At 44.1% G+C, this 24,205-nt stretch overlaps 1 protein-coding gene across 3 annotated transcripts in view; it reads left to right on the top strand.

Annotated features, from left to right (window-relative positions):
• Positions 1-9,772: 9,772 nt before the first annotated feature.
• Positions 9,773-24,205, top strand: part of TMEM108 (transmembrane protein 108) — a 183,430-nt gene continuing 168,997 nt past the window's right edge. For all 3 annotated transcript variants that reach the window (XM_082193049.1, XM_082193052.1, XM_082193048.1), the window contains exons 1-2: positions 9,773-9,896; positions 17,535-17,664. The gene's annotated coding sequence lies outside the window, so the exon portion shown is untranslated. The remainder of the gene's footprint in view (positions 9,897-17,534; positions 17,665-24,205) is intronic.

Genomic DNA, 24,205 nt, shown 5'->3' with positions numbered 1-24,205 from the left:
ATACAGTGGTGCCTCGCAAGACGAAAAGAATCCGTTCTGTGATTCTCTTCGCCTAGCGGGTTTTTTGTCTTGTGAATCAAGCCCATTGACAGATTAGCGGATTAGCGCTATTAGCGGCTTTTAGCGGCTTATCTGCTGATCGGATCAGCTGATAAGCGGCTTAGCGGCTTAGAAAAAGGGGGGGGGAGGAAAAAAACGCCGCAGGAACTCGCAAGACATTGTCGTCTTGCGAAGCAAGCCCATAGGAAATTTGTCTAGCAAAGCACCTCCAAAACGGAAAACTCTTTCGTCTAGCGAGTTTTCCGTCTTGCGAGGCATTCGTCTTGCGGGGCACCACTGTACTTTTAATGAAGCAATTCTGCTAGGGAATCATCAAAACTGGGAGGGGGGAGATGGATTGACACCCACTCACCCCTAAAAATATGGACATATTGGTTTTCTATTCACCCCAGGCACAAATACAACAGAATTGGTGCAATTACCCCAGCCATCCATTTGTTTTGCTTCATTCATGCTTCATTCAGCTGAAAGTGAGGGCTGATCCTTAGCTAGAGGACAGGCCCATCCATGAGGCAAAGTCAGGCAACTGCCTCAAGCGGCAGGATCCACGGGGCAGCTGATCCAGCCGCCAAGGAATGCCTTGCCCACCTCTGTTGCTGCCCCACCATATGCCATCTCTACAGCGGCCTCTTGGTGAATAGGAGTCACTGCTGGCCTCCTCCCATCCTTGTTCCCAATGTAGATCTTCACTCCTGCCTTCTTTCCTGGATGCGGGGTGGAGGCACCATTTTGTGGTTTGCCTCAGGGGCCAAAATGTATTGGGTCAGTCCTGGGATGAGGTGTGGCACTGCTGGAGCTCTTTCCCTTGGCTATACCTGTGACCATAAACATAGGTAAAGGTAAAGGGACCCCTGACCATTAGGTCCAGTCATGGCTGACTCTGGGGTTGTGGCGCTCATCTCGCTTTATTGGCTGAGGGAGCCGGCGTACAGCTTCTGGGTCATGTGGCCAGCATGACTAAGCCGCTTCTGGCGAACCAGAGCAGTGCACGGAAACGCCATTTACCTTCCCGCTGGAGCGGTACCTATTTATCTACTCGCACATTGACGTGCTTTCGAACTGCTAGGTTGGCAGGAGCAGGGACCGAGCAACAGGAGCTCACCCCGTTGCGGGGATTCGAACCGCCAACCTTCTGACCGGCAAGTCCTAGGCTCTGTGGTTAACCCACAGCGCCACCCATGTCCCAGAACATAAACATAGTCTTGCAGTATTCTGTCCCCACCCAAATGCCAGCCACATGTTTGGGGAAGGTCACAGGCAAGACATGACACAGTCATATGATTGCAAGGCTTGTTCTCCATATTTTCAGGACCCTGTTCTTATTGCTTTAGGACAGTGATGGCCAAACTCAGCCCTCCAGCTGTTTTGGGACTAAAATTCCCATCATCCCTGACCACTGATCCTGTTAGCTAGGGATGATGGGAGTTGTAGTCCCAAAAACAGCTGGAGGGCCAAGTTTGGCCATCACTGCTTTAGAATCATGTTTTGCCACACCTGCCAATCAACCCACTTTTATACAGTGGTACCTCGGGTTAAGTACTTAATTCGTTCCAGAGGTCCGTTTTTAACCTGAAACTGTTCTTAACCTGAAGCACCACTTTAGCTAATGGGGCCTTCTGCTGCCACTGCGCCGCCAGAGCACGATTTCTGTTCTCATCCTGAAGCAAAGTTCTTAACCTGAAGCACTATTTCTGGGTTAGTGGAGTCTGTAACCTGAAGCGTATGTAACCCGAGGTACCACTGTAATCTTGAAGTTAATTCACCTGGCTACAGTAACCAACACCTAGGATAGACTATTGTAGCATGTTGTACACGGAGCCTTGCTTGAAAAGCATCGAGATACTGCAACTGTACGAAATGAGGTAGTCCAATTGTTAACTGGGACTGATAGCTGTGAATAAATCAAAAATCTTCACATACTGCTGGTTTGTTTTCAGGCTTAATTATAGGAACTGTCTTTGGCCTTTTAAGCTGTACATGGCCTGGGATTAGGGGATCTTAACTGATGGGCAGGTTCAAGGAGGAGAAGATGGTGGTTCAAAATGACAAGGGGCTAGGCTGTCTGTAGGACTGTCTTTTCTCACGTGAACCTGCCCACCTATTTGTTTGGCAGTAGGGTGGTCATATCTACAAGGATAGTCCTCTATTTGAATGACAGTCAGAGGAGAGGCCTCTGTTTGAAGGGCTGTTGGGACCAAGTCTGGCTTAATATCTGAAAGACTACACAGATAACATTTGAGATGAAAATGTTTCATTTGAGATGAAAAGAAAGGAAGTATTACAAATGTTATTTAGAATAAAGTGACCATACCAAGGATTGAAACACACACACACACACACACACACCACTTTTAGTGCCTCACAAATATTACAAGCCAAAGACCTTTAAAACCAAAGGAAAAATTGTTTATGCTTTGTGTAGATAAGACTGGCTTTTTTGCATAGAGCTGCAGTCGTTTTAGTAATATTTCAGTATCATTTATTAGAGTGTTTAATAAGCTTGGGGGATAGATATCAAGTGCGAGGGAGGATGAGAATTAACTACTATGCAAGCAGCAGAGGAGGAGATAATTACAGTCTTCATAGGGGAAGAGGTCTGGAAAAATAAAGAGCTCTCTGGGAGGCTTTTACTTGTTACTTTCGCTGTTCATAAAAATGCAGACGTTGTTTCCAATGAGATGCTTTGGAACTGGAATGGAACAGAGAAATAATTCACAAGGGCTTTTAAGGCTTTAATTATATCACGGTTAGGTGCTGTAGGTAGGCTCCAGTGGATAAAGCAAATTAAAGCAGCCACACTGGTGGGAAGTTTTCTTTAAGTTGTTACCTTGGCTGGAATTATGGGTGGTGTCCAAAATTACTTGTGCTCATAAGAATCATTGCACTGCCCTGTTTTATTAATGCTTTATTGGTGGGCATTATTATTCTTGATGTACTCCTTTGTGTTCTAGTGCTGTTGCATAGATTTCTTATGATCTTATTGTGTCCTGAATAAGCATCTCCACCCCCATCGTTCAGCCCGGACACTGAGGTCCGGCTCCGAGGGCCTTCTGGCGGTTCCCTCCCTGTGAGAAGTGAAGCTACAGGGAACGAGGCAGAGGGCCTTCTCGGTGGTGGCACCTGCCCTGTGGAACACCATCCCATCAGATGTCAAGGAAATAAACAACTATCTGCGTTTTAGAAGACATCTGAAGGCAGCCCTCTTTCGGGGAGTTTTAAATGTTTGATGTTTTAGAGTGTTTTAATATTCTGTTGAGAGCTGCCCAGAGTGGCTGGGGAAACCCAGCCAGAGGAGCAAGGTATAAATAAATTATTATTATTATTATTATTATTATTATTATTATTATTATTATTTGCAAACTTCTTTGGGTCTCACGCATTAAACAGCATAGAGGAGTTATTAGTGTGTTGTTGTTGTTTAAAAATGCTCAGTAGATCCATTGAAATTAATGACTAAATACAGGTCCATTAATTTAAGTGGCTCTGCTCCAAGCAAGTTGGAGCCAACCCTATGGCTTTATTGGGGCGAGCACTATTGTCCCATAAAACCAATGTGAGTCACATTGGATACGAACCTCCTAGGCATGACTCACCCCAACTGGGTAGGGGAAGAAGCCCACATCCTGCTGCTTAGTTGCACACACTGTTTGTTGATTCAGAGTTACAAGTGCACTGCCAAGCAGATGGGGGCAATCACCTGTTTGGATGTAGGTGGGACAACAGACATTCTCTTGTCCTATCTCCTGAATGGGAGGATTAGAGCAGCAAAAGGAAGAGACCTGCTTGTAGCCTGATGCTGTGTGCAATGATTTCTGGATCAGGGGAAAATGTATTTTATTATTAAGGATGTGTTTTTAAAAAATGCAGGATGTGCAGATTTCAAAGGATAGCTGTGTTTTTGTTCATGCATTGTTTTAGGAAGTGTGAACATGGTAGGTTCACATTAAAACGTGACTCAAAGAAGAATTCCACCCCCATCGCTAGATCCAAGCCATTTAAACCATATGAGCTACATTAGCTAACTTCCATGCCTGCTTTCTCAGCTAGGTCCCTGAGGAGTCTGGAAACCAGTTGTTAGATGCCTCAAAGGAAACACTAATAAACCATCATAAACGAGTTGCGAATTCTCTAAAAAGATTGTGGTGAAACATGGTTTTCATATATGGGCTATTGGGCTTGGAATAATGTGCTAAACTCAAGAAAGATTTCCCGCTGGACAATAATGGGCAACAGCATCTGAAGCAGCCTATTCAAAGTCAAAAGATTTCACTCAAAGGATTTTCATGGTATGGCCATTCAAATGAAGCTATTTGCCCTTCATTGCGGACCATGATTGATATCCATAAACCGTAAAAAGCTGTCGAGTCAAAACCAGGAGCAGGCCTGTAATGTCTGTCAACATCTCTTTGTCCGGGCACACTTGCCTAAACAAAAATGTTTCAAGCAGGCACCAAAAAGACTATAGAAAAGGCGCTTGCCTGACATCAATCGGCAGGGAGTTCCGAAGTTTAGGTGCCATCACATTAACAGATTGATTTCTCAGAACTGTGAAATCATTTGCATATAAAAAAACAGAATAATTGCAGTCATAAAAAACAATTACCTACATAGAAACAATTAAAAAATCAAATTTATAAAAGCAGTTTCAAATCTAGTACAGATACCTACTGAAATAAAAGTATCCATTTACAAGGAAAAGGTAAAGGTAAAGGTACCCCTGACCGTTAGGTCCAGTCACCAACAACTCTGGGGTTGCGTGCTCATCTGGCTCTATAGGCCAAGGGAGCCAGCGTTTGTCCGCAGACAGCTTCCGGGTCATGTGGCCAGCATGACTAAGCCACTTCTGGCAGTGTACAGAAATGCCATTTACCTTCCCACCGGAGCAGTACCTATTTATCTACTTGCACTTTGATGTGCTTTCAAACTGCTAGGTGGACAGGAGCTGGGACCGAACAACAGGAGCTCACCCCGCCGTGGGGATTCGAACCGCCAATCTTCTGATCGGTGCTGATGTTATACTCACAAACTCTTTGAGGAAGACTAGGATGAGAGAGATGGATCCTAGTGAGCTTTATCACTGAATGTGGATTTGAACCCAGGTCTCCCAGGACAAGTGGTGCAACGTGATATAAAACAAGAACCAAATAGTTTTGTGTGCAGGGTGCTTTAGACTTTGTTTTCATCAAACACCAGCCCTTGGTGATGCATAGCAAGTCATATCTGGAACCCAGGAGTAATCCAGTGTGGCGCTGACACAGCCAAACAATGGAGAAAACTTGAATTTATTAATTTGCAGTTTTCCCTGAACAATGGCTCATGGGGTTATATATAAAGATAAATTTAAAACAGTGTGTTGCCTTCCAAATGCAAATGTCTGTGTTTAACTTCAGATTGCTTTGTACTGCGTAATGGACAAGAAAGCAGCAGGTAATGAATGCAGCCAGAGCATTTGGGGAGTGGAAGGGAGGGTGTGTGTGAATTGAAATATAAAGACAAGCTGTGGATGCAGATGGAATTGCTAGGATCTAAGGATGTTCCTCTGGGGGGGGGGACACAACTTTTCTTTTCAACAAACCCCCAGACAATTGCAGAAGTCTGTAACGTGTTCATATGGTGTACATTACAGTAGACTGAAGCTGAATCTTGCTAAGACCCAGATGATGGTGAACGGTTCCCAGGTAAAAAAATGGAGGGTCACTTGTTTTAGATGGGGTTGCACTCCCTCTAGGGGAACAGGCAGTTTAGGGCAGTTCTTGGAATGATCTTTGTCCATGGAAGAGTGCCTGCCACCAACTTCAGCTGGTGAACCAACTGTGCCCTTCCCTGGATAGGAAATACTTGACTATTGTGACACATATGGTAGTTACCTCTTTTTTAGACTACTGTAATACTGTACACCCTGTGTTGGGCTTCCCTTGCAGCTAGTCCAGCAGGTGCAGAATGCTATGGGCAGGGTGGTAAGTGATACATCTTATGGGCATATTCTGGTCTCTGAAAAAATGTACACATCACTTGGGAAGATGGGCGAACTAATATCAGTGTACCGGAAGAAGCAAAGATCACCAGTGTTGAAGCAACGGTTCTTCAACATCAACTTCGTTGGACTGGTCATGTTGTACGGATGCCTGATGATCGTCTTCCAAAGCAGCTACTCTATTCCGAACTTTAAAATGGAAAGCGTAATGCTGGTGGTCAACAAAAGAGGTTTAAAGACTGTCTCAAGGCAAATCTAAAAAAAGTAGTATTAACACTGACAACTGGGAAACATTGGCCTGCGAGCAGTCCAATTGGAGAACAGCCTTTACCAAAGGTGTCATGGGCTTTGAAGACACTTGAACTCAGGACGCAAGGGAGGAACATGCTAAGATCCACACTGTGATCAACTCCCGCCCGGAAACCTATGTCCTCACTATGGAAGGACGTGTGGATTCAGAATTGGCCTCCACAGTCACTTACGGACTCATTGTTAAAACCGTGTTTATGGAAGACAATCTTACTCAGCTACGAGTGATTGCCAAAGAAGATTCTGGTCTGATTCAGGATCCCACAGAGAACGAGGCCAGGCACACTATGGACATCTCCAAGTGACCAACTTGCTCCAACAAGGGTTGGAAGCAAACGGAGGCCTCTGTATGCTGACTACCTCCACCAGGCTCCACCCCTTGTAGAGAACTTTTGAGCTTTAAAGGGTGAGCCCAATGGCCCAAAGATGATCCTCCCTCCTTAGCTGAATTGAAATGACAATAACTCTTTGTTATTCAGAGAACTAGCAGAAGTTGGTGCTGTTTTGGAGACAGGTTGTGTGGCTTAGGAGGAGGTTGGGGTGGGTGCTAACTTTGGATCACTTCAGGCAGGCTCTCTTTGAAGGGCCCCAGCTTTGGTCCAAATATTCTCACCTAACTTGGGTATTCAGAATTCAGATGAAGAGGTTGCACAACCCTACTGTTTGAGTCAGAGGGTGGTGACCAGGAGACAGTATTTAAGGATTTGATTAGATCCATGTTAGTCGCTGCCAGATTTGTGATAACACAGCTGTGAAAGCGCACTAGGACTCCTCCTTTAGATCTCTGGTACGGTAAACCTTGGGAAATTGCCATTGCAGCGAAGCTTACACACCCAAATCAATGTCATCAAGGGGCCAGTAAAACAGAATACCCCTTTTTTGCAGAACGGAGTAGTTTTATTGTTCATGCTAATAAAAGCATTACAAGGACACTCCCAGCCCAGCATACAACAATCTGCAGAAACAGTTAATGATTCAAGTATCTATGGAATTCTCATCAGTTGATGTTGTTCATAATGCCCTTAAGTCCTCTGTTTCATTATTATGATAATGCTGATTGACTTCTATATTAGACTCATAATGAGAAAGGCTATTATGGTAGCTCAGCTGTCACACCACTGCAGTTCTCAGATCCTTCCTTTGAATTTTGTTTTGTTTGAGAATTGTTGCTCCTTGATACAATCACATACAGCCCCTATCATCTGGAAACCATTTTTTGGTGGCCACAGGACTTGCCGATCAGAAGGTCGGCGGTTCAAATCTCCGCAACGGGGTGAGCTCCCGTTGCTCGGTCCCTGCTCCTGCCAACCTAGCAGTTTGAAACCACGTAAAAGTGCAAGTAGATAAATAGGTACAGCTCTGGCGGGAAGGTAAACGGCATTTCCGTGCGCTGCTCTGGTTCGCCAGAAGCGGCTTAGTCATGCTGGCCACATGACCCGGAAGCTGTACGCCAGCTCCCTCGGCCAATAAAGTGAGATGAGCGCCGCAACCCCAAAGTTGGCCACGACTGGATCTAAGGGTCAGGGGTCCCTTTACCTTTTATGGTGTTGCAGTAACTGGCATATACAGTACTTCAAATGGTGTATTTAAACCAGTGTTTCCCAAACTTTTTTGGGCAACGGCACACCTGTTTAATGAAAAAAATCTCGCGGCACACCACCATTACAGCCCCGTGATGTCAGCGCGCAGCGTCACGCCGGGAGGGACGCACGAAAGTGAAAGTTATTTCCCTCCCCCTTGCCGGGGAACCTCCAAGCTTTGTGGGTGGGAGGAGGCAGCAGAGCGAGGGACTGAGGGACGGCGGCAACTGAGGCGGCGGCGGCTGTTGTGGTGGTGGCGGCGATAGCGGGCGGAGGAGGGGGCGGCGGCAGGGCTTGAGGAGCCGTCGCCGGGAGTTGCTGCTGCTGTTGTTGTTGCTGCTGCTGCCCGGACATGCCGGCCTCCTCCTCCTCCGCTGTCTCGCGCTCCTCCCTTTTGCACGCGCTGCCCCGCCGCTCGGCACCACCACCGCGGAGCCGCCCCTGGCTCGACGCGGATCCTCGCCGCCGCCGCCTCTCACCGCCCGACTCGCCCGACTCCCTCCCACGGCACACCAGCCAATGTCTCACGGCACAGTAGTGTGCCGCGGAACACCGGTTGGGAAACACTGATTTAAACGACACAAGTGGATTAAAGAACTTGATCTAGATCAGAACCGAAGCCAAGATGGAAAGTTTTGACTGCAGTCCACTAATGTACCTGCTCCTTTCTTCACCCAATTCCCAAGTCAGCTGTCAGGCAGTTTTACGAGTCTTAGAATCTGTAGCGTTGGAAGGGACCGCCAGGGTCATCTAGTCCAATGCAGTTATATGAATCATTCCCAAAATGTAATTATTAAACAAGCCTCTTACTATGCACTAAAAGACGTATACAGTACTACACTGAAACGTTTAAATGTTTGATTGTCCTTGCACCTTCCTGCCACACTTGCCATTCTCTCCTGCCGGACCAGTGTGGTGCACCCTTTGAGAACCACTATTGTAGAGCATGAATAGAAAAGGGGATGTGAGATTTGGAGACAGCAAGAGTCATGCACTTTATGTTTTCATTTTGTGTTTTTATGCGGTGAGCTGTCCTGAGATATTCAGATGAATGGGTGGCATGCAAATTTAATAAATAATAATAACCCCCTGCAATGCAGGAACCTTTTGCCCACTGTGCAACCCTGAGATTAAGAGTCTCATGATCCATCATCTGAGCTCTCCCAATATTGCCAAGGAAGTTGCTTCTCTTCCCAATTAGCACATATTCTTCCGAAGGGCCTCCTGCTTATTGACAGCACCTGTTTCCCTCATCAACTTTTAAAATCTTTTAAAAACCACAACGGCTAAATACGGGCCTTCCCATTTTGGCCCGATTATGGCTAATCCAATACAGCTCTCGCATAATCCTGCCTCTAATCTCCATAATAACTTGTCCCTGCTGTTGCAAAAAACAAAAACACTTCATTTATATTCTGGGAACTAAATTCGATTCGAGCGCAAAAAATCCCCTCGGCCTATTCAGCTGGCCCAGATACCTGATTATTTGATGTAACACTGGACGCAAACTCAGCTATAGTAAAACAATTCAAAGAGGGCAAACGCCTTACGTGGCTGGGTAGCTCAGCTGGGTAGAACGTGGTGCTGATAAAGCCCAGGTCGCAGGTTCGATTCCCCCCTATAGGCGGACAGCTGCATATCCCAGGGGGTTGGACTAGATGACCCTCAGGGTACCCCTAGGATATCTAATTCTATTGAAATCTCCCGACTCCCAGGGTATCTTTCGTGCATTCCCACAGCCGGGAATTCTAAGCGGGAGGGGGGGGGGAGAGCGGCTGGTGGGGAGGGGGAGCGGCGGAGCGGGACCCGCCGAGGGATTGGCTGGCGTCTGCCACGTGACGGACGCGAGGCAACATGTGCTATTGGCCTTCCTGGGCTGCCGGGGAGCATCGTCTTGCGTCGCGCGTGGCGGCGGCGGGAGATCGCCGGGTTCCTCCGCGGTGGATCTTCGCAGCGGCGCTGCTCCTCCTGAGGTAAAATTTGAGGTGGTGGGGAAAAGGGGGGGGGGAGGCTGCTGAGGCTGCTTTTTCGGGACCCTGCCGTACGTTGTCCTCCGTCATTCCCTCAGAAAGTGTGTGGAAACCCCAATATTGTGTGGCGAGGATGGGGCTTGCGCACGGATTGAGGGGGGTGTCGCGTTTTACGTGGGTTTTTCCTCTGTCTTTGTGAGTTAAAAGAGGCAAAGGAGGGGGAGATCCGTGAGGCGTTGGAAATATGACTTGGGTTTTCTTTTCTTTTTCGCCTCGCTCTTCTGGTTTTGAGGGTGGGGAGAAAGGGTGGAAGGAAATATATCTTGTCACCATCACCTTCATCATCATTTTATTATTTACAAAGCAGTTTAAATTTAAACCTGGGAAATGCCTCTCGACTGAGGAAAGGTGAGGAGAAAGGGTGGCATGAAATATATATTGTCATTATTCTTATTCTTATTATTCTTATTTGCAAAGAAGGCAGTTTAAATGTAAACCTGGGAAATGCCGCTCGACTGAGAGGCTAGTTCGGAAATGAGGAAAGGTGAGGAGAAAGGGTGGCATGAAATATATATTGTCATTATTATTATTATTATTATTATTATTTGCAAAGATGGCAGTTTAAATGTAAACCTGGGAAATGCCTCTCGACTGAATGAGGAAAGGGGTTCTCAGGATATCCAAATGAACCGGGGGTTAAATGGACCCTGTTCTTCTGTAAGGCGAATTTCAAGTGGGTTGGGTTGGGGTTTTTTTTGCTACAGCCGGTTAAAAGCACATAACGTTTCAGCCCTGATAGAAGCACGCCTCTCTGAAGCAGCCCAAGCTACAGAGAGATTTCCATGAGAATTGTTGGGAGTTGGGAAGGGACCTCTGGTGGTCATCTAGTCCACCCCTGCAATGCAGGAATCTTTTGCCCCATGTGGGGCTCGAACCCACAGCCCTGAGGCTTGTGGTCTACTGGCTGAGCTGGAAGTGAAGGTAGGGGGGTGGGTGTGTTAGGGGTGGGGTGGGGGGTGAGATGGAAGACAGTGAGTGCAAGACCAAATCTTAAGGGAAATTAACTTTTCATTAGCCATCACACCCATACTTAAAATCAAATGGTTCCTTGACGCTCAGGGGTATTAATAATTACTGCAGAGTATGTGTCTGTGGAAGACATTTCTCCAAGGATCAATGGCTGTTTATTATTCGTTTAAAATATTTATGAATTCATCTTTAATCATGGGTTTCTAAGCACTTTACATTTTTTTTAAAAAAAACAGAACAATGTACTCTGCAGCACAAAATAAAACAGTAGGTTATTAAAAGCAACCAAATAAAATGAACTGTGCAGTAGGAATGTGGAATATATAATCAAGCAGAAAAGGTTTTCTATCATGTGAGCAGAGAACATTAGTGTGCATATGTGTGTTTTTGTGCACATGCAACATGCTCACATTTATTTTTCAAAAATGGGGATGCTATTAGCTTATTTGAACAGGCTGCAAGTCTTAGGCAGGTAAATCGTATAAATTAACCCCCCAGTCCCACAGTTGGATTCACTTCTGAATCTACATGGATAGGATTGTGATGTGAACTATCCTGAGACCTCCAGGTATAGGTGTATAAGTTGAATAATAAATAAAGGTAAAGGTAAAGAGACCCCTGACAGTTAAGTCCAGTTGCGAACGACTCTGGGGTTGCGGCGCTCATCTTGCTTTATTGGCCGAGGGAGCCGGCGTTTGTCCACTTCCACAGACAGTTTTTCCAGGTCATGTGGCCAGCATGACTAAGCTGCTTCTGGTGAAGCCAGAACAGCGCACAGAAATGCCGTTTACCTTTCTGCTGGAGCGGTACCTATTTATCTACTTGCACTGTGTGCTTTCAAACTGCTAGGTTGGCAGGAGCTGGGACTGAACAACGGGAGCTCACCTCGTCGCGGGGCCTTGAACCGCCGACCTTATGATCGGCAAGTCCAAGCGGCACAGAGGTTTAAACCACAGCGCCACCCGCGCCCCGTTAAATAAATAAATAAATAAATAAATAAATAATGAAGCTGGATCTATGTTGCACAAAACATGTAATATTTAAGAGGAACTCTGTTGATTTGCCTCTGGACATAATTCTGTTGGGATGTTTCTGGAAAATGATGCTGTCATTTTTCAACTGATTCCCACTGCTTCCAATCCCAGGTTACATGTTGTCTGCTTTTGTTTTGTTTTTTAAGCAAACTCTGAAAAAGTTGGCACCTTGCCTATTTAGCACCAATTCAGAGAACCAAATGCTCCTGTGTTCAAAAACTTCTGTGAATTTTTCATCAGCAATGTTCTTTAACTGGTTTTCCTTAACTGATTTTCCTATCTACTGAGAACAAATGCTCTATAGGATTCAGAAAAAGTATATTCTGTTTTCTCATTTCTAGTGTTTTGTTTTCAGCATTGCATGCTACAATGAGAATATCAAGGCTTCCAGCAACATCTGTTACTGCACCATCAAGTCTTACCATAAATTATCCCCTGTGACCATCCTTGTTTGAAAATATTTGTACAAAGTTATCTTGAATGCGCAGGCACTAAGCTAATTATGGTAAATTTATTTCTGGTAAGTCTGATTTTCAGGGATTCTTTAGATGCTAAGGATTCTACAGGATTTTTTAAAAAGGATTCGTCAACTGAGAAAATTTCTAATCCAGTTAAGGAGCTGAGAGCTTACTTCACACTTGTAAATTCATGTTCTTGGCGTGTATATATATCAGAAATGACTAGGAAGAGTTATTTATATTTTTATAGGAGAAGAAGAAACAATGAATTGAGAAGAACTTGAGCAAAAGCATTAATGGAGATAACAGCCTATATGATGTGTACAAACAAAAATGCACAGGGAAACGTGTACCAAAATGTATAAATGTATGATAATGGAAGCTTTGGATGCAATCTCCAAGAGCTAAATGAATTTAAGCTACAGTCATAATAAATTCACATCTCCAATGAGATACATTGGATTTAATCAAAGGAAAATTAATTGTGGTTTAGATGCAATCCTAAGTACATTTCCTAAGGAGTTAGAGCCCATCTACATAGCTGTTTTACTAAGGGTATATGCAATATCATATCTTTGATATGTGAATAGTGCATAGTACTGGCAGCACATTATCCTCCTTTATCAGTTCTTCCTCAATATTCCTGCATTATTGCATCCACACTTTAAACTCTGTCCATTCTGTTTTTCACATTGCATCCACCCCCAGTTTCCCCTTTTCCCCAAACTAAAGTTAGTTGCCTTTGAAGCCATGCCACCATACTTTCATTTGTCGTCTTTTTCATGTTTTATGTTAGGGTTGTGGCTGTTGTGCAAAACCATGGTTGTTTGCAGAGAGAAAAAACAGCATCTGTAATCAACAGGAAATAAAGTGGGAGTGATACTGATAAACAAATCCTCATCCCCACCACGAAGATTTCATATAACCATCATGACTTGACTGATAGATATGCCCTCCATGAATGTTTTTCAAACCCCGTTTTATAACCAACCAGTGGTCACCACTATATCTTTATGGCAGGGAGTTCTATAAATTAATTATTTGACAATGGCTCAGTTTGCACATAACACAGAGTCAAATCATGGCTTAGGAGCAAACATGCAGGCTTACAGAGAGGAACTTGTGACCAGTTTACTCCTCCTTCGGTCATTCTGCTGCGCTCTGCTAAGTCAGGGTAATGTGTCCTACAAACCTGGACTCGGGGTTTAGCTCTGCAGACAAACCCACGAGCTCAAACCAAGGTTGGTCCTATGGTTTACAGCTTGTGGTTTGCCTTGGAGAGCTAAACCACAAAGCTATGTTGATATGCAAAGTCAAACCATAGTTCAGCTCAGTGCAGCATCAGAATAACTGAAGGGAGATCTCGCCAGGAGCATCTCATTCACATTAAGCCACAGTTTGGTTTAGCATTACATGAAAACAAGATCAATGTCTTATATGGCATTTTTTCATATAAGAAAACTATATACACAATCACTTGTGATGTGTGAGGTGTGTGTTTATTTTGCCACAAATGAGGAAGATGGCTGTGCACATTATCTCTGCTAGAAGAAACCTTAATGTGTCAATCAGCCCTTTGCCCCATTAATTTCTGTGGTACTTTCTTCGGTGTGATATATTACCTAGGACAAAGGTGCTACACTAGCAAGCAGAAGAGCCATTAGAGAAATTTTTGTGTTATCTCCCCAGAAAAAAGTAGAAGTTAAAAAACAAAATCTGGTTTTGAGACTGAGTTAGTTCAGTGGAGTCAGTGAGGAATGCCTTTAATAACTGCCATTTATTACTTGAAGTATCAGATGGGCACTGCCGCAAATAGGATGTGGAAAGGCATAGTCTGTTGATGATCAAGCTGGACTGAATACACATAAGAACATAAGAGCTTTCTGTATCAGGCCAAAGGCCTTTTAGTCCAGCTTCCAGTTCTCACAGTGGCCAACCAGATGCCTGTGGGAAGCCCATGAGCAGGACCCAAGTACATCATCACTCTTTCCACTTGTGATTCATAACAAGTGATGTTCAGAGAGTTACCACTTTCGCAGTGGAGGAAGATCATCACTTTTGAAAGGCAACTGATCCACCTCCAAAGGGAAGGGGATATTTGTCAATTATTGGGTCTGCAAAGTTTGTTTCTAAATTCTCTAAGTAAGGGGAGCTAAGTTCCCCTTCCTTATTTATGGAGAAGTGGCCCTCAGCTTAGGCAAGACTTTGAGCGATACTGAAGTGCTCACCTGGTTGATGCCCTTTTGTCCTGTAGCACTGCAGTGCTGTGTGTCTTGATTTTATCAGGGTTCTCCTTGTGTTGTGATCAAAAGTAGTGTCCCCATTACAGCAGTGGGTTTACCGGCCTTTTCACCCTACATTATTCTCTAGGTAACTTTCTGTGGGGGAACGTTGCCAGTGTTGGGCATGCCGAAAGGCAAAAGAGGGCAGAATAATCAATTTCAATGTTACCTTTGTACAAGACGCTAGTTTAGACACACACTCACACACCCTCTTGCATACAGAAAAATGAGAATTTTCAGGAATCCAGCCAGGTAAAAACACCCAAGGTTTGAAGTGAGGCCAGTTAGAAGCTTGGAAGGCTGCATTAGGTTCCCAAGGCTGAGATTCCTCACCTCTGTGTATCAGCAATAAGTTAGCTATAGAGGTTGGCTGCCACTCAAGCCCACAGTGTTGTTTTGGTGAACTTTCACCATTCAAAATAGCATCTACATTACAACAAGCTCTCTCAGTCTTAGAACATCTTGCCAGTCCCCCCCCCTTTCTTTTTGGAGAAGTTACCAGACAAGGAAGCTCCCTCCGTTTCACAAGGCATCTCAGCGTCTTGACAAGGCAGATGCAATAGCATCATAAGGAATCCTTGTCAAAACATCCTCCTACTGTGTAGGCTGTAGGCACTGTGATTTATTATGCTAGAAGGAGATAACATTTTTTGTGAAAATTCCAGGAAAGCACAGGAAGAATCGTTTCCTTTAGTTATCTTCTAGTAGAGTCAGAGCTATAGTTGGTATATCATTGCTACAGCACTGGAGATATACAATGCCATGTGGTACATCTTTCAAGCAATTGAAAATTACGCAATTGGCTAAAAATACTGAGATTTTAAAATGCTTTTGTTTTTTGAAAGAGTTTACCTTCCAGTTTATAAACTGTTGTTCATGTTCTCAATTTTTTTCCTTAAAGCTGTGTGCTTGTAAGAATGCAGACATTTTTACCCGCCACCCTGTTTGAGAAAAATAGTTTTTGTTGGGCCAAGTGCTGTGCACATTTATTAAAAGTGAGCTTGAAAAAGATCTCTGTTCTATAAATACAGGGGAATCCCCAACGTATATGAGGATTCCATTCTGGGCTACTGCACACGTCACCGGAATGCACACAAGTGGGAATTCCCTCGTTTCTCTCCCACCCAGCTCCATTCCACACTATTCCACCCCTGCCCTGCCCCTTTTGGTTCTGTTTTCAGTGCATGTGTCAGTGGGAATTGGGTGCTTATTGCATGGAAGTGGGGAGACGCCTGTGTTACAGTTAGGGAGCCCTGTAATACTGAAGCATTCAAGAATAATACTGTATTTCATGATGTCATCTGGTGTCTTTATGAGGCAGGATTCAAAGGATTTGATATTTTATTGTCTTCTGATTGAAGTATGTGCCTCATCAAAGTAATTAATTCATCTTACTGAGCAACTAGGCAGCATATGGCTCCAGATGGCTTTATACAAACTCTTTGGCTTGTTTAAACTCCTTTGAGACGATTCCTCCCCTCCTTCCACGATACATGTTGCCCCATTGATATATTCCATTCTCTGACATATCTTATAATGAACAGAGTGCAGATTTGACAATATCTCAGTTGAACATTTTATGTCACCATTTGCAACTCCCTACTGCTCATTTTAGTGCTTAGTTAAAGAGTTCTTCTGAACCTTGCATGGTCATAGGAAGCTGCCTTGCACTGAGTCAGATCATTGGTCCATCTAGCTCATTATCGTCTACTCAGTGATTGTTCAGGGCTACCCGGAGATGCTGGGGATTGAACCTGGTACCTTCTGCATGCAAAGCAGAGGCCCTGCCATTTAGCTACCACCCTATCTAAATGTTCAGATGTCATATGTGGCCAATAGGGCTGTTGTCTTGTGTAGGGTGGTACACTAACTGCGCTCATTCCTGGTGACTGGAGATTTGGAGCGGTAAATACAAGGCTTAGTGCTTGAATTCCTGCAGTGGGCTCTACAAAGGGCTGCATTTGAAGTGTGAGTAGAAATAAGACTTAGTTCAGAATGCTGCTGCTAAGACTGTTAACAAATTCAGTTCAGTTATTGAATTGTAAATTATTTCTTACTCTCCCTTTACCATGAAAGTTTGCTCTGCTGGGGTTGCCACGGAGAATACCCTCTTTTATCGTGAAACCAGTCTTTGACTGGACAGTCCTTCAAATAGACAACTACTTCAAACATAGGATTGTCTGCTGTGATGTAGGACATGTGGCCACCCTACTTAATAGGCCTATCATAAGCATTACTCAGCTATCTAATGTTGGCACTTTGCTTACATCCACTTTATATGTTCTAGATGCTATAAAAAACAAGTTCTGAGAAAACTTTCAGAACATTGAGGGATTAGCTTTTCAGATCTACTAACACCTGAAGTGTAACAGTGCGTTCTGAAATATGGATGGATTTCATTTTCTGGAAACCACCAGAGGGCTTTCAAGTTTATAGGTTCCCATTTAAGATCAATGACCCACAGAATTGTTGTGGCCAATTGAAAGGAAGGTGATCTATCTGGGGAGATTCCACCAGTGTGGTGTAGTGGTTAAGAGCGGTAGTCACGTAATCTGGGAAACCGGGTTCGCGTCTCCGCTCCTCCACATGCAGCTGCTGGGTGACCTTGGGCCAGTCACACTTCTGTGAAGTCTCTCAGCCCCACTCACCTCACAGAGTGTTTGTTGTGGGGGAGGAAGGGAAAGGAGAATGTTAGCCGCTTTGAGACTCCTGAAGGGGAGTGAAAGGCGGGATATCAAATCCAAACTCTTCTTCTTCTTCTTCTTTGGATGGAACACTGTGCAGAATGCAGTGTGACTAAGTAGCTGGACATAATCACACTTTCTTTTAACTTTTCAGCTTGTCTCAATTGACAATAATCTTGAAAGCAAGACAAAGAATAAAACATCACCACAAATGAGAAAAGGTAGAATCAATGGACGATGAGAATAAAAGTGTGACAGAGAGCTTTTACACATCTTGCTCCAAGGTATGTTTATGGTCATGATTTTTTATTACTGTTCTTTGTGCTCGTGAGGGAGAGCAATAAGGTGGATGTTTGCATGTTTTTGGAGGGTAGGGGTGTGATACTGGTTGAATATAATGAAAACAACATCCCTGTTACACCCAGTATAGCCATTGATTCTGGCAATCTTGGAAATGTGCTGTAGTACCAGAGTCAGCTGGAGGCTTCTGGACAAAACAGACATGTAAGTGGGAGGAAGTTTGTAGGTTACACCCTTTCCCAGGCCACAACCCTCACTGGTCCTCCACACCATCCTTGATTGGCTAGAGCACACCCTTGAAATCTGATAATGCCTCTTGATTGACTGGATGGAAGACAGGCATGTGAGTATGTGTAGATACCAGCCTTTACAAAGGTAAAATTCACATCACTGGCATGTGGCCCCCAGAATGCTGCCCAGAAGGGAATATGGCCCTTGGGCAGAAAAAGGTTCCTCACCCTTGAGATCAGGCCTTGGAGAGACATTGGGGAGGCCAACAGATCAGTAATGTTCCTGATGACATAATAGTGGGGCACATTAGGGTCCAAATTGGCTTGCAGTTTGTCCTAGAATAAACCTACTGATTTTCAAAGTTAGGAGAAAAATAGTCTTTATTTTCCAATTCCAAGCTCATTGTGGGTTGCTTCATCACTACTCATGCTGAAGATGTGAAACTGCTCTTCTATGGGCAGGGAATTGTTTGTTTGCTTTTTAAAGTAGGAAGCCTATGTTTCAGTGTAGCAGAAGTGAATGCTCAAGCTCTAAGGAGAAAAATAAGCATTAAAAAGGTGGGAAAGGTCTTGTGGTGCTTTGGGTCACATGTCACGATCCCATCCTGTAGATGCCCATGGTTCTATCACAGCCATCCAGGGCTACTAGTCTATTCTTTCCGGAAGTTTTACCGGTGGCTAACAGTAATTTTCTAGTTGAGTGTTCTGAATCAACATCATCTGGCTTGTTTAGCCACAACCTCCCTCATTCTTGCAGCAACCCATCTGGAAATGGAAGTGCCCTGTGTTGACTGAGGAGCCAGGGCATGGTTTTTTTTACTGTGCTGTACTTTGTGTATAAGTGAGTTAAAGGTTAGGAAAATAATCTCTGGAGAAATAGGTAGTGAGACCCTTACCTCACTTCTGATTTCATCTTGCAGCAAATGACCCAATATACTGAAAAATACAGCATCTTGCTTTTTAAGACTAGGATAGAGGACTTGTGTCCCTCTGGATTTTCTTTGACCTCTGGCCAGCACAGTCAGTGATTAGGGATGATGGGAATTTTAGTCCAATAACTTTTGGAAAACTACCGGTTCCTCATCCTTGACTTATATCTTATGATATTTATGCAAGGCTTTTGAGGTAGGCCTCACACTGCAGTTTTCATTAGATTGTTACAACAATAAGCACCAGTAAACATGTCAGAGGCCCCATCTGCACTATATTTTAAAAGCATTATTATACTACTATAAACAGCCATGCTTTCTTCCAAAAAAAACCAAAAACCCCTGGGAACTGTAGTTTGTTATAGTTTTTAGGAGACCCCTACTCCCCGCGGTTTGAATCCCCGCGGTGGGGTGCGCTCCTGTCGTTCGGTCCCAGCGCCTGCCAACCTAGCAGTTCGAAAAGCACCTCCGGGTGCAAGTAGATAAATAGGGACCGCTTACCAGCGGGAAGGTAAATGGCGTTCCGTGTGCTGTGCTGGCTCGCCAGATGCAGCTTGTCACGCTGGCCACGTGACCCAGAAGTGTCTGCGGACAGCGCTGGCTCCCGGCCTCTAGAGTGAGATGAGCGCACAACCCTAGAGTCTGGCAAGACTGGCCCGTATGGGCAGGGGTACCTTTACCTTTACCTTACTCCCCTTATAGAGCTGCAATTGCAGAGTAGTTTAGTAGCCAACTACTTTTCCTAGGGAACTCTGAGAATTCTAGCTGTATAAAGGGAACAGGGGTCTGCTCACGTCTCAGCACCTCTAACAGACTACAGTTCTCAGGATGCATTGCAGAAGCTATGACTCTTTAAAGTGGTATGATACTGCTTTAAATATATAGTGCAGATGGGGCCACAATAAAACAGGAAAGACAATTACAAGGGCAAGATGGCTTGTTCATAAGTGCCTGTGGTAGCAGTTGAGAAAGGAAGGGGCCTTTGCTGAAAGCTGGATGGTGACAAATCCCAAGCTGTTTCCGTTGCTGCTTTTCTCCCCTAGTACCATAGCCACAAGCCAGGAGACCAGACCTACCATTAGGCAAAGCAAAGCAGTTGCCTCAAGAGGCAGATAATGGAGGGCAGGCACCCTGCTCCTATTCGCTTGAGTCTCTGAAGTTAGCCAACTGTGTCCAGTTGATATAAGATTCCAGCTGCGAGTCTTGCTGGATTCTACAGGTGTCATCTTGTCCTCCAACTCAACAGTGTAATGCCTTGGGCCAGCAACCATGAAGCACCTGAAAAGTCAGGGGCAATGTGAGAGAATTTGTGTTTTTCACGACCTGACTCTTCCTGGTTAAGAGGGCACACAGTTGGTTCCCTGCTTGTGCTCTCCTTGAATCATTCTCCCTGAATCGAACATCCCCCAGTGTCCCTGGTCTCATATAAATGGAGATGCATAGCTTGTGGCACATAAAGCATCCTATCTCCAGACTATGGGCTTGCACAATGAGGACAATAATAAAGAAATGTTGCTGGAATAAGTACAAAATGCTTTCACCAGCATCTTTTCAGAATTACCCATTGATTCTGGAAGATTTGCTGAGGGTCTAGAAATAAACACAGTACTTGCATTTTCCTGAAGTTGGCATGTACTCAGGCCAAATGGTGGTGCTTTAAATTCAGTTCACTGTGGAAGAGATGATACTGTGTACGAGACAATTGAGAATAGCTGTTACTCCATTTCCTGGCTCTTCTGGGTTTTATGCAGTCACTTAACAGCATTGAAGTGCAGCTGTTGAAAAGTGGTAAGGATAGTCTTTCGTACTGTTAGTGCTTAAGATTTTTTTTTTTTAAACAGACCCAAAATGTATTGCAGTGATAATTTAGGACTCAGATTGAGACACTGTTTATTGGCTGATATAAAATGTATGTTTTGTAAACACTGAACAGTGTCTACTTTAAAACAATACTTTACTATTCTGTATAGCACTTTCCAGAGCTTCTCGTTCATGAAGGGAAATCTTCATAAAATACTGTATCAGTGGTGTCTCACTGACACCATATTGACTGAGGGTTAAGATATACAAGAATAGTAGAAATATATGTTGGAGATATTCACAGGATGGTGCTGACATGTTTGGCGGGAAGGATCCAGGTTTTTTTTGAAAGAAGGCTTTGTATGCCATTGTTCGAAATTGAGAGAGCTATGATTTGTGATCCTATGGACATTTTTTAACGGATACGAAGGTTGTGTACACACTCCTCATTTGGTGCACTCCAACTGCTGGTTTGGGAAGTGGTGTACACACGATGTTAGTCACAATCCATATTTATCTTGTTGTTACCTAAGAAATGCTGTGTTTTCATGTATTTTCACCCCAAACGAGCTTTGAACCAAATTGAGGAAAAGGATGGCCTAGTTCGGAACAGCCCAACTTTTCATACCAAGTGGGCTGCAAGAATACTTTGATAGGGAAGCTGCAGGCAGTACACAGCCTTGTCCTGTGAAGGGGGGCATTTTTATGCCCCCCCCCCTCATCCCTCACACTGCCTTTCCAAAGCTGGCTAAGTGAGGCGCTAGGCTTTGGGAAGGAGGTGTGAGGCTCTGTCAGGGTCCTAGAGTTCTCCCATCTCCTTCCCAAAGCTGAGAAAGCGCTAAATAGGCTTTGAGAAGAAGGAGGGAGGACTCTAGGACCCTGTCAGAGCCCTCCTTCCCAAAGCCCATGCCTCACTTGCCAGGCTTTGGGAAGGCAGCAGGAGGGCTGGGGTGTGTGTTAAATGTTGCCAAGGGCTGCCAAAAAGGCCTCAGGTTGCCCTCTGGCCGCATATTGGACCACCCTGGCCTAGCTGCATTTTAAGGCAGTGATGAGATATGTGCAATGATACTTAGGTGTGATGTTTGATTTCAGTTGGCTATAATCACCCTGTTCCCCTTTTGCATCTCTCTCTCTCTCTCTCTCTCTCCCTCTCCCTCTCCCTCTCCCTCTCCCTCTCCCTCTCCCTCCCTCCCTCCCTCCCTCCCTCCCTTTCCTAGCTTGCCCTTCCCTATTCTGTATCACCCTCCCCTAAAATTTAACTTGTGAGCCTATCCAGACAGGAATGTGTCTCCTCCGCCCACCCGCATTTTCTTCCGTATATTATTCTATCAAGCGTCATATATATTGCAGGAAGAATGGAACACTAAAATTAGAAGGGACTTACTTGCAAGTAAAGATGTATAGGACCAGGCTTTAAGCTGCTTAGAAAACCAGAGATTTTTTATTTATGTTTCTTAATCCATATATACAGTGATGATATACACCAGGGGCAGCCAAAACAGCACCTTCCAGATATTGTTGGACATTCAGTTCCCAGTCTGTGAAGCACCCTGAGACCTCCAGGTATAGGGCGGTATATAAATTAAATAATAAATAAATAAGGTTCAGCCAGTATGGCCAGCGGTCAGGGATGATGACAGCCCAGTGATATCTGGAGGATATCTTGTTGTCTATCCTTGATGTAACCAGCAGAACAGTTGATGTTCTCTCCAGTGGCTAAACATCAGTTAGAAGCACCAGTGAATGACGTAGGACAGTCAGCAAGAAACACCCAGAATACTCTGCCTTAAGAGAAAAGTTTAAATCTCCAAGCAATTAAAGAAATGGGGGCCAGGATAATACCAGGGTGAGTGACCGTTGGAGAAAAGTCTATTTCGTTACAATGCAACACTCAGAAGGAGCTTGTCTACTTTTCTATCTGCCTATAAAGGTGAGCTATAACTAGAACAATGTCACCATGACCTTCTTTTTATTATCAGCAAGACTTGTTCTAAAGAGTCAGTGTTGACAGGAAGCATGTGCATTACAGTGGTACCTCGGCTTAAGTACTTAATTTGTTCTGGAGGTCCGTTCTTAACCTGAAACTGTTCTTAACCTGAAGCATCACTTTAGCTAATGGGGCCTCCCGCTGCCGCCGGGCCGCCGGAGCACGATTTCTGTTCTTATCCTGAAGCAAAGTTCTTAACCTGAAGCACTATTTCTGGGTTAGCGGAGTCTGTAACCTGAAGCGTATGTAACCTGAAGCGTATGTAACCCAAGGTACCACTGTACAGTATACACAATTCTTTAACCTTATGTCCCTGATATTATAGAGATGGTAGCTAATATTTTTTAAATATCCATGTCTAAAATTTCTCTCTGCCTTTTTTTTTTTGGCTCTAATTTATTCTTACACCTGTGAGCTGTGGAAATGTTAACCTTTGCCTTCAATTATAACTGTGTAAAATGTAACCTTTTATAAACACCTAAAACCAATAGAGGTCTTTTTGCTATCATAAATGAAAGGACACAAATCTAGCCTGAGTTACCATAAGTAATCTGAGGTTATACTGACTGCAGTAGGAAAGGTAAGCACATGCTTAAAGCTCTTCAGTTAGAATCAGTAGAAAAAGGCATTTACCTCTTGACCAGATTGTGATTTAAGCATTTTCCTTTAGCTCTCAAAAGTGATACTGTAATCTAGTAAATGGAATTTTTCACTAGTTGACCAAAAAAGTACAATTTATTCACATAATTTAAAAAAAAACTGGCAAATACTGCTCCAACCACATGATATCCTTGTGATGTTTTAAAAATGCTGTCTCTTAATTAATGCAAGATTGCAACTAGGGACTCCAGTGAATTAAGCAAACTGTAGACAGATGTAACATAAATCCTATCTAGGTTAATCTTGATGAGCTCAAACGTGGTTACAGGAAATTAGCGATAATTAATATTTCACCGAGGTATATTGTTACATTTTTACCCGGCAATCTGCTGTAGGCATTAGTGCTCCGGTGCGCACACAAAGATCAGTTATCACACAAACACACCCCGCATTTATTCCAGTAGCATGGGGGTTGGGGGAGAGATGCTCTCTTTGCATGTAGGAAATTCATTAAGGCAAATGGGGAGGCCTTCATGTCCAGGAATTCTTTGGGAATAGGGAAATAAAACTGGCAAGCCTGGCTGTGTGTTTCTGTCTAAAGAGGAACTTTTTCTGCATGGGTAAGAGATTTTTTTTTTTTTAAGTTTAATGATTTTACAAAAGCAAATTTCTGTTAAGTGAAGTACAGTTTTGCTTTATATTCCACCAGTTTAAAACAAACAACAGCAAGTCCACTTAATACTGAAAGCGATGAAGGAAGTCCATTTCTTCATATAATATCTATTTGCCTATTTTGGTGATCTCTAAAGTCTTACACCCGCCATTCTTTAATAAACAGGAAGACTCTTCAGGCATTTATCAATGTCTGGTCATGTAAAAAGCTTCACCCCTGACCTTTCCACTTTGAGCAGGAAGGTCTGGAGGACCATAAGGGCATCAACAAGCCTCCCACACCCATCCCACAGGCTGATGGGTGGTT

Source organism: Podarcis vaucheri, assembly GCF_965113315.1.
Source record: "Podarcis vaucheri genome assembly, chromosome: 12".
Classification (NCBI taxonomy): Eukaryota; Metazoa; Chordata; class Lepidosauria; order Squamata; family Lacertidae; genus Podarcis; species Podarcis vaucheri.
The sequence above is the reverse complement of the archived record's forward strand: the minus strand, read 5'-3'. Positions and strand labels throughout refer to the sequence as shown.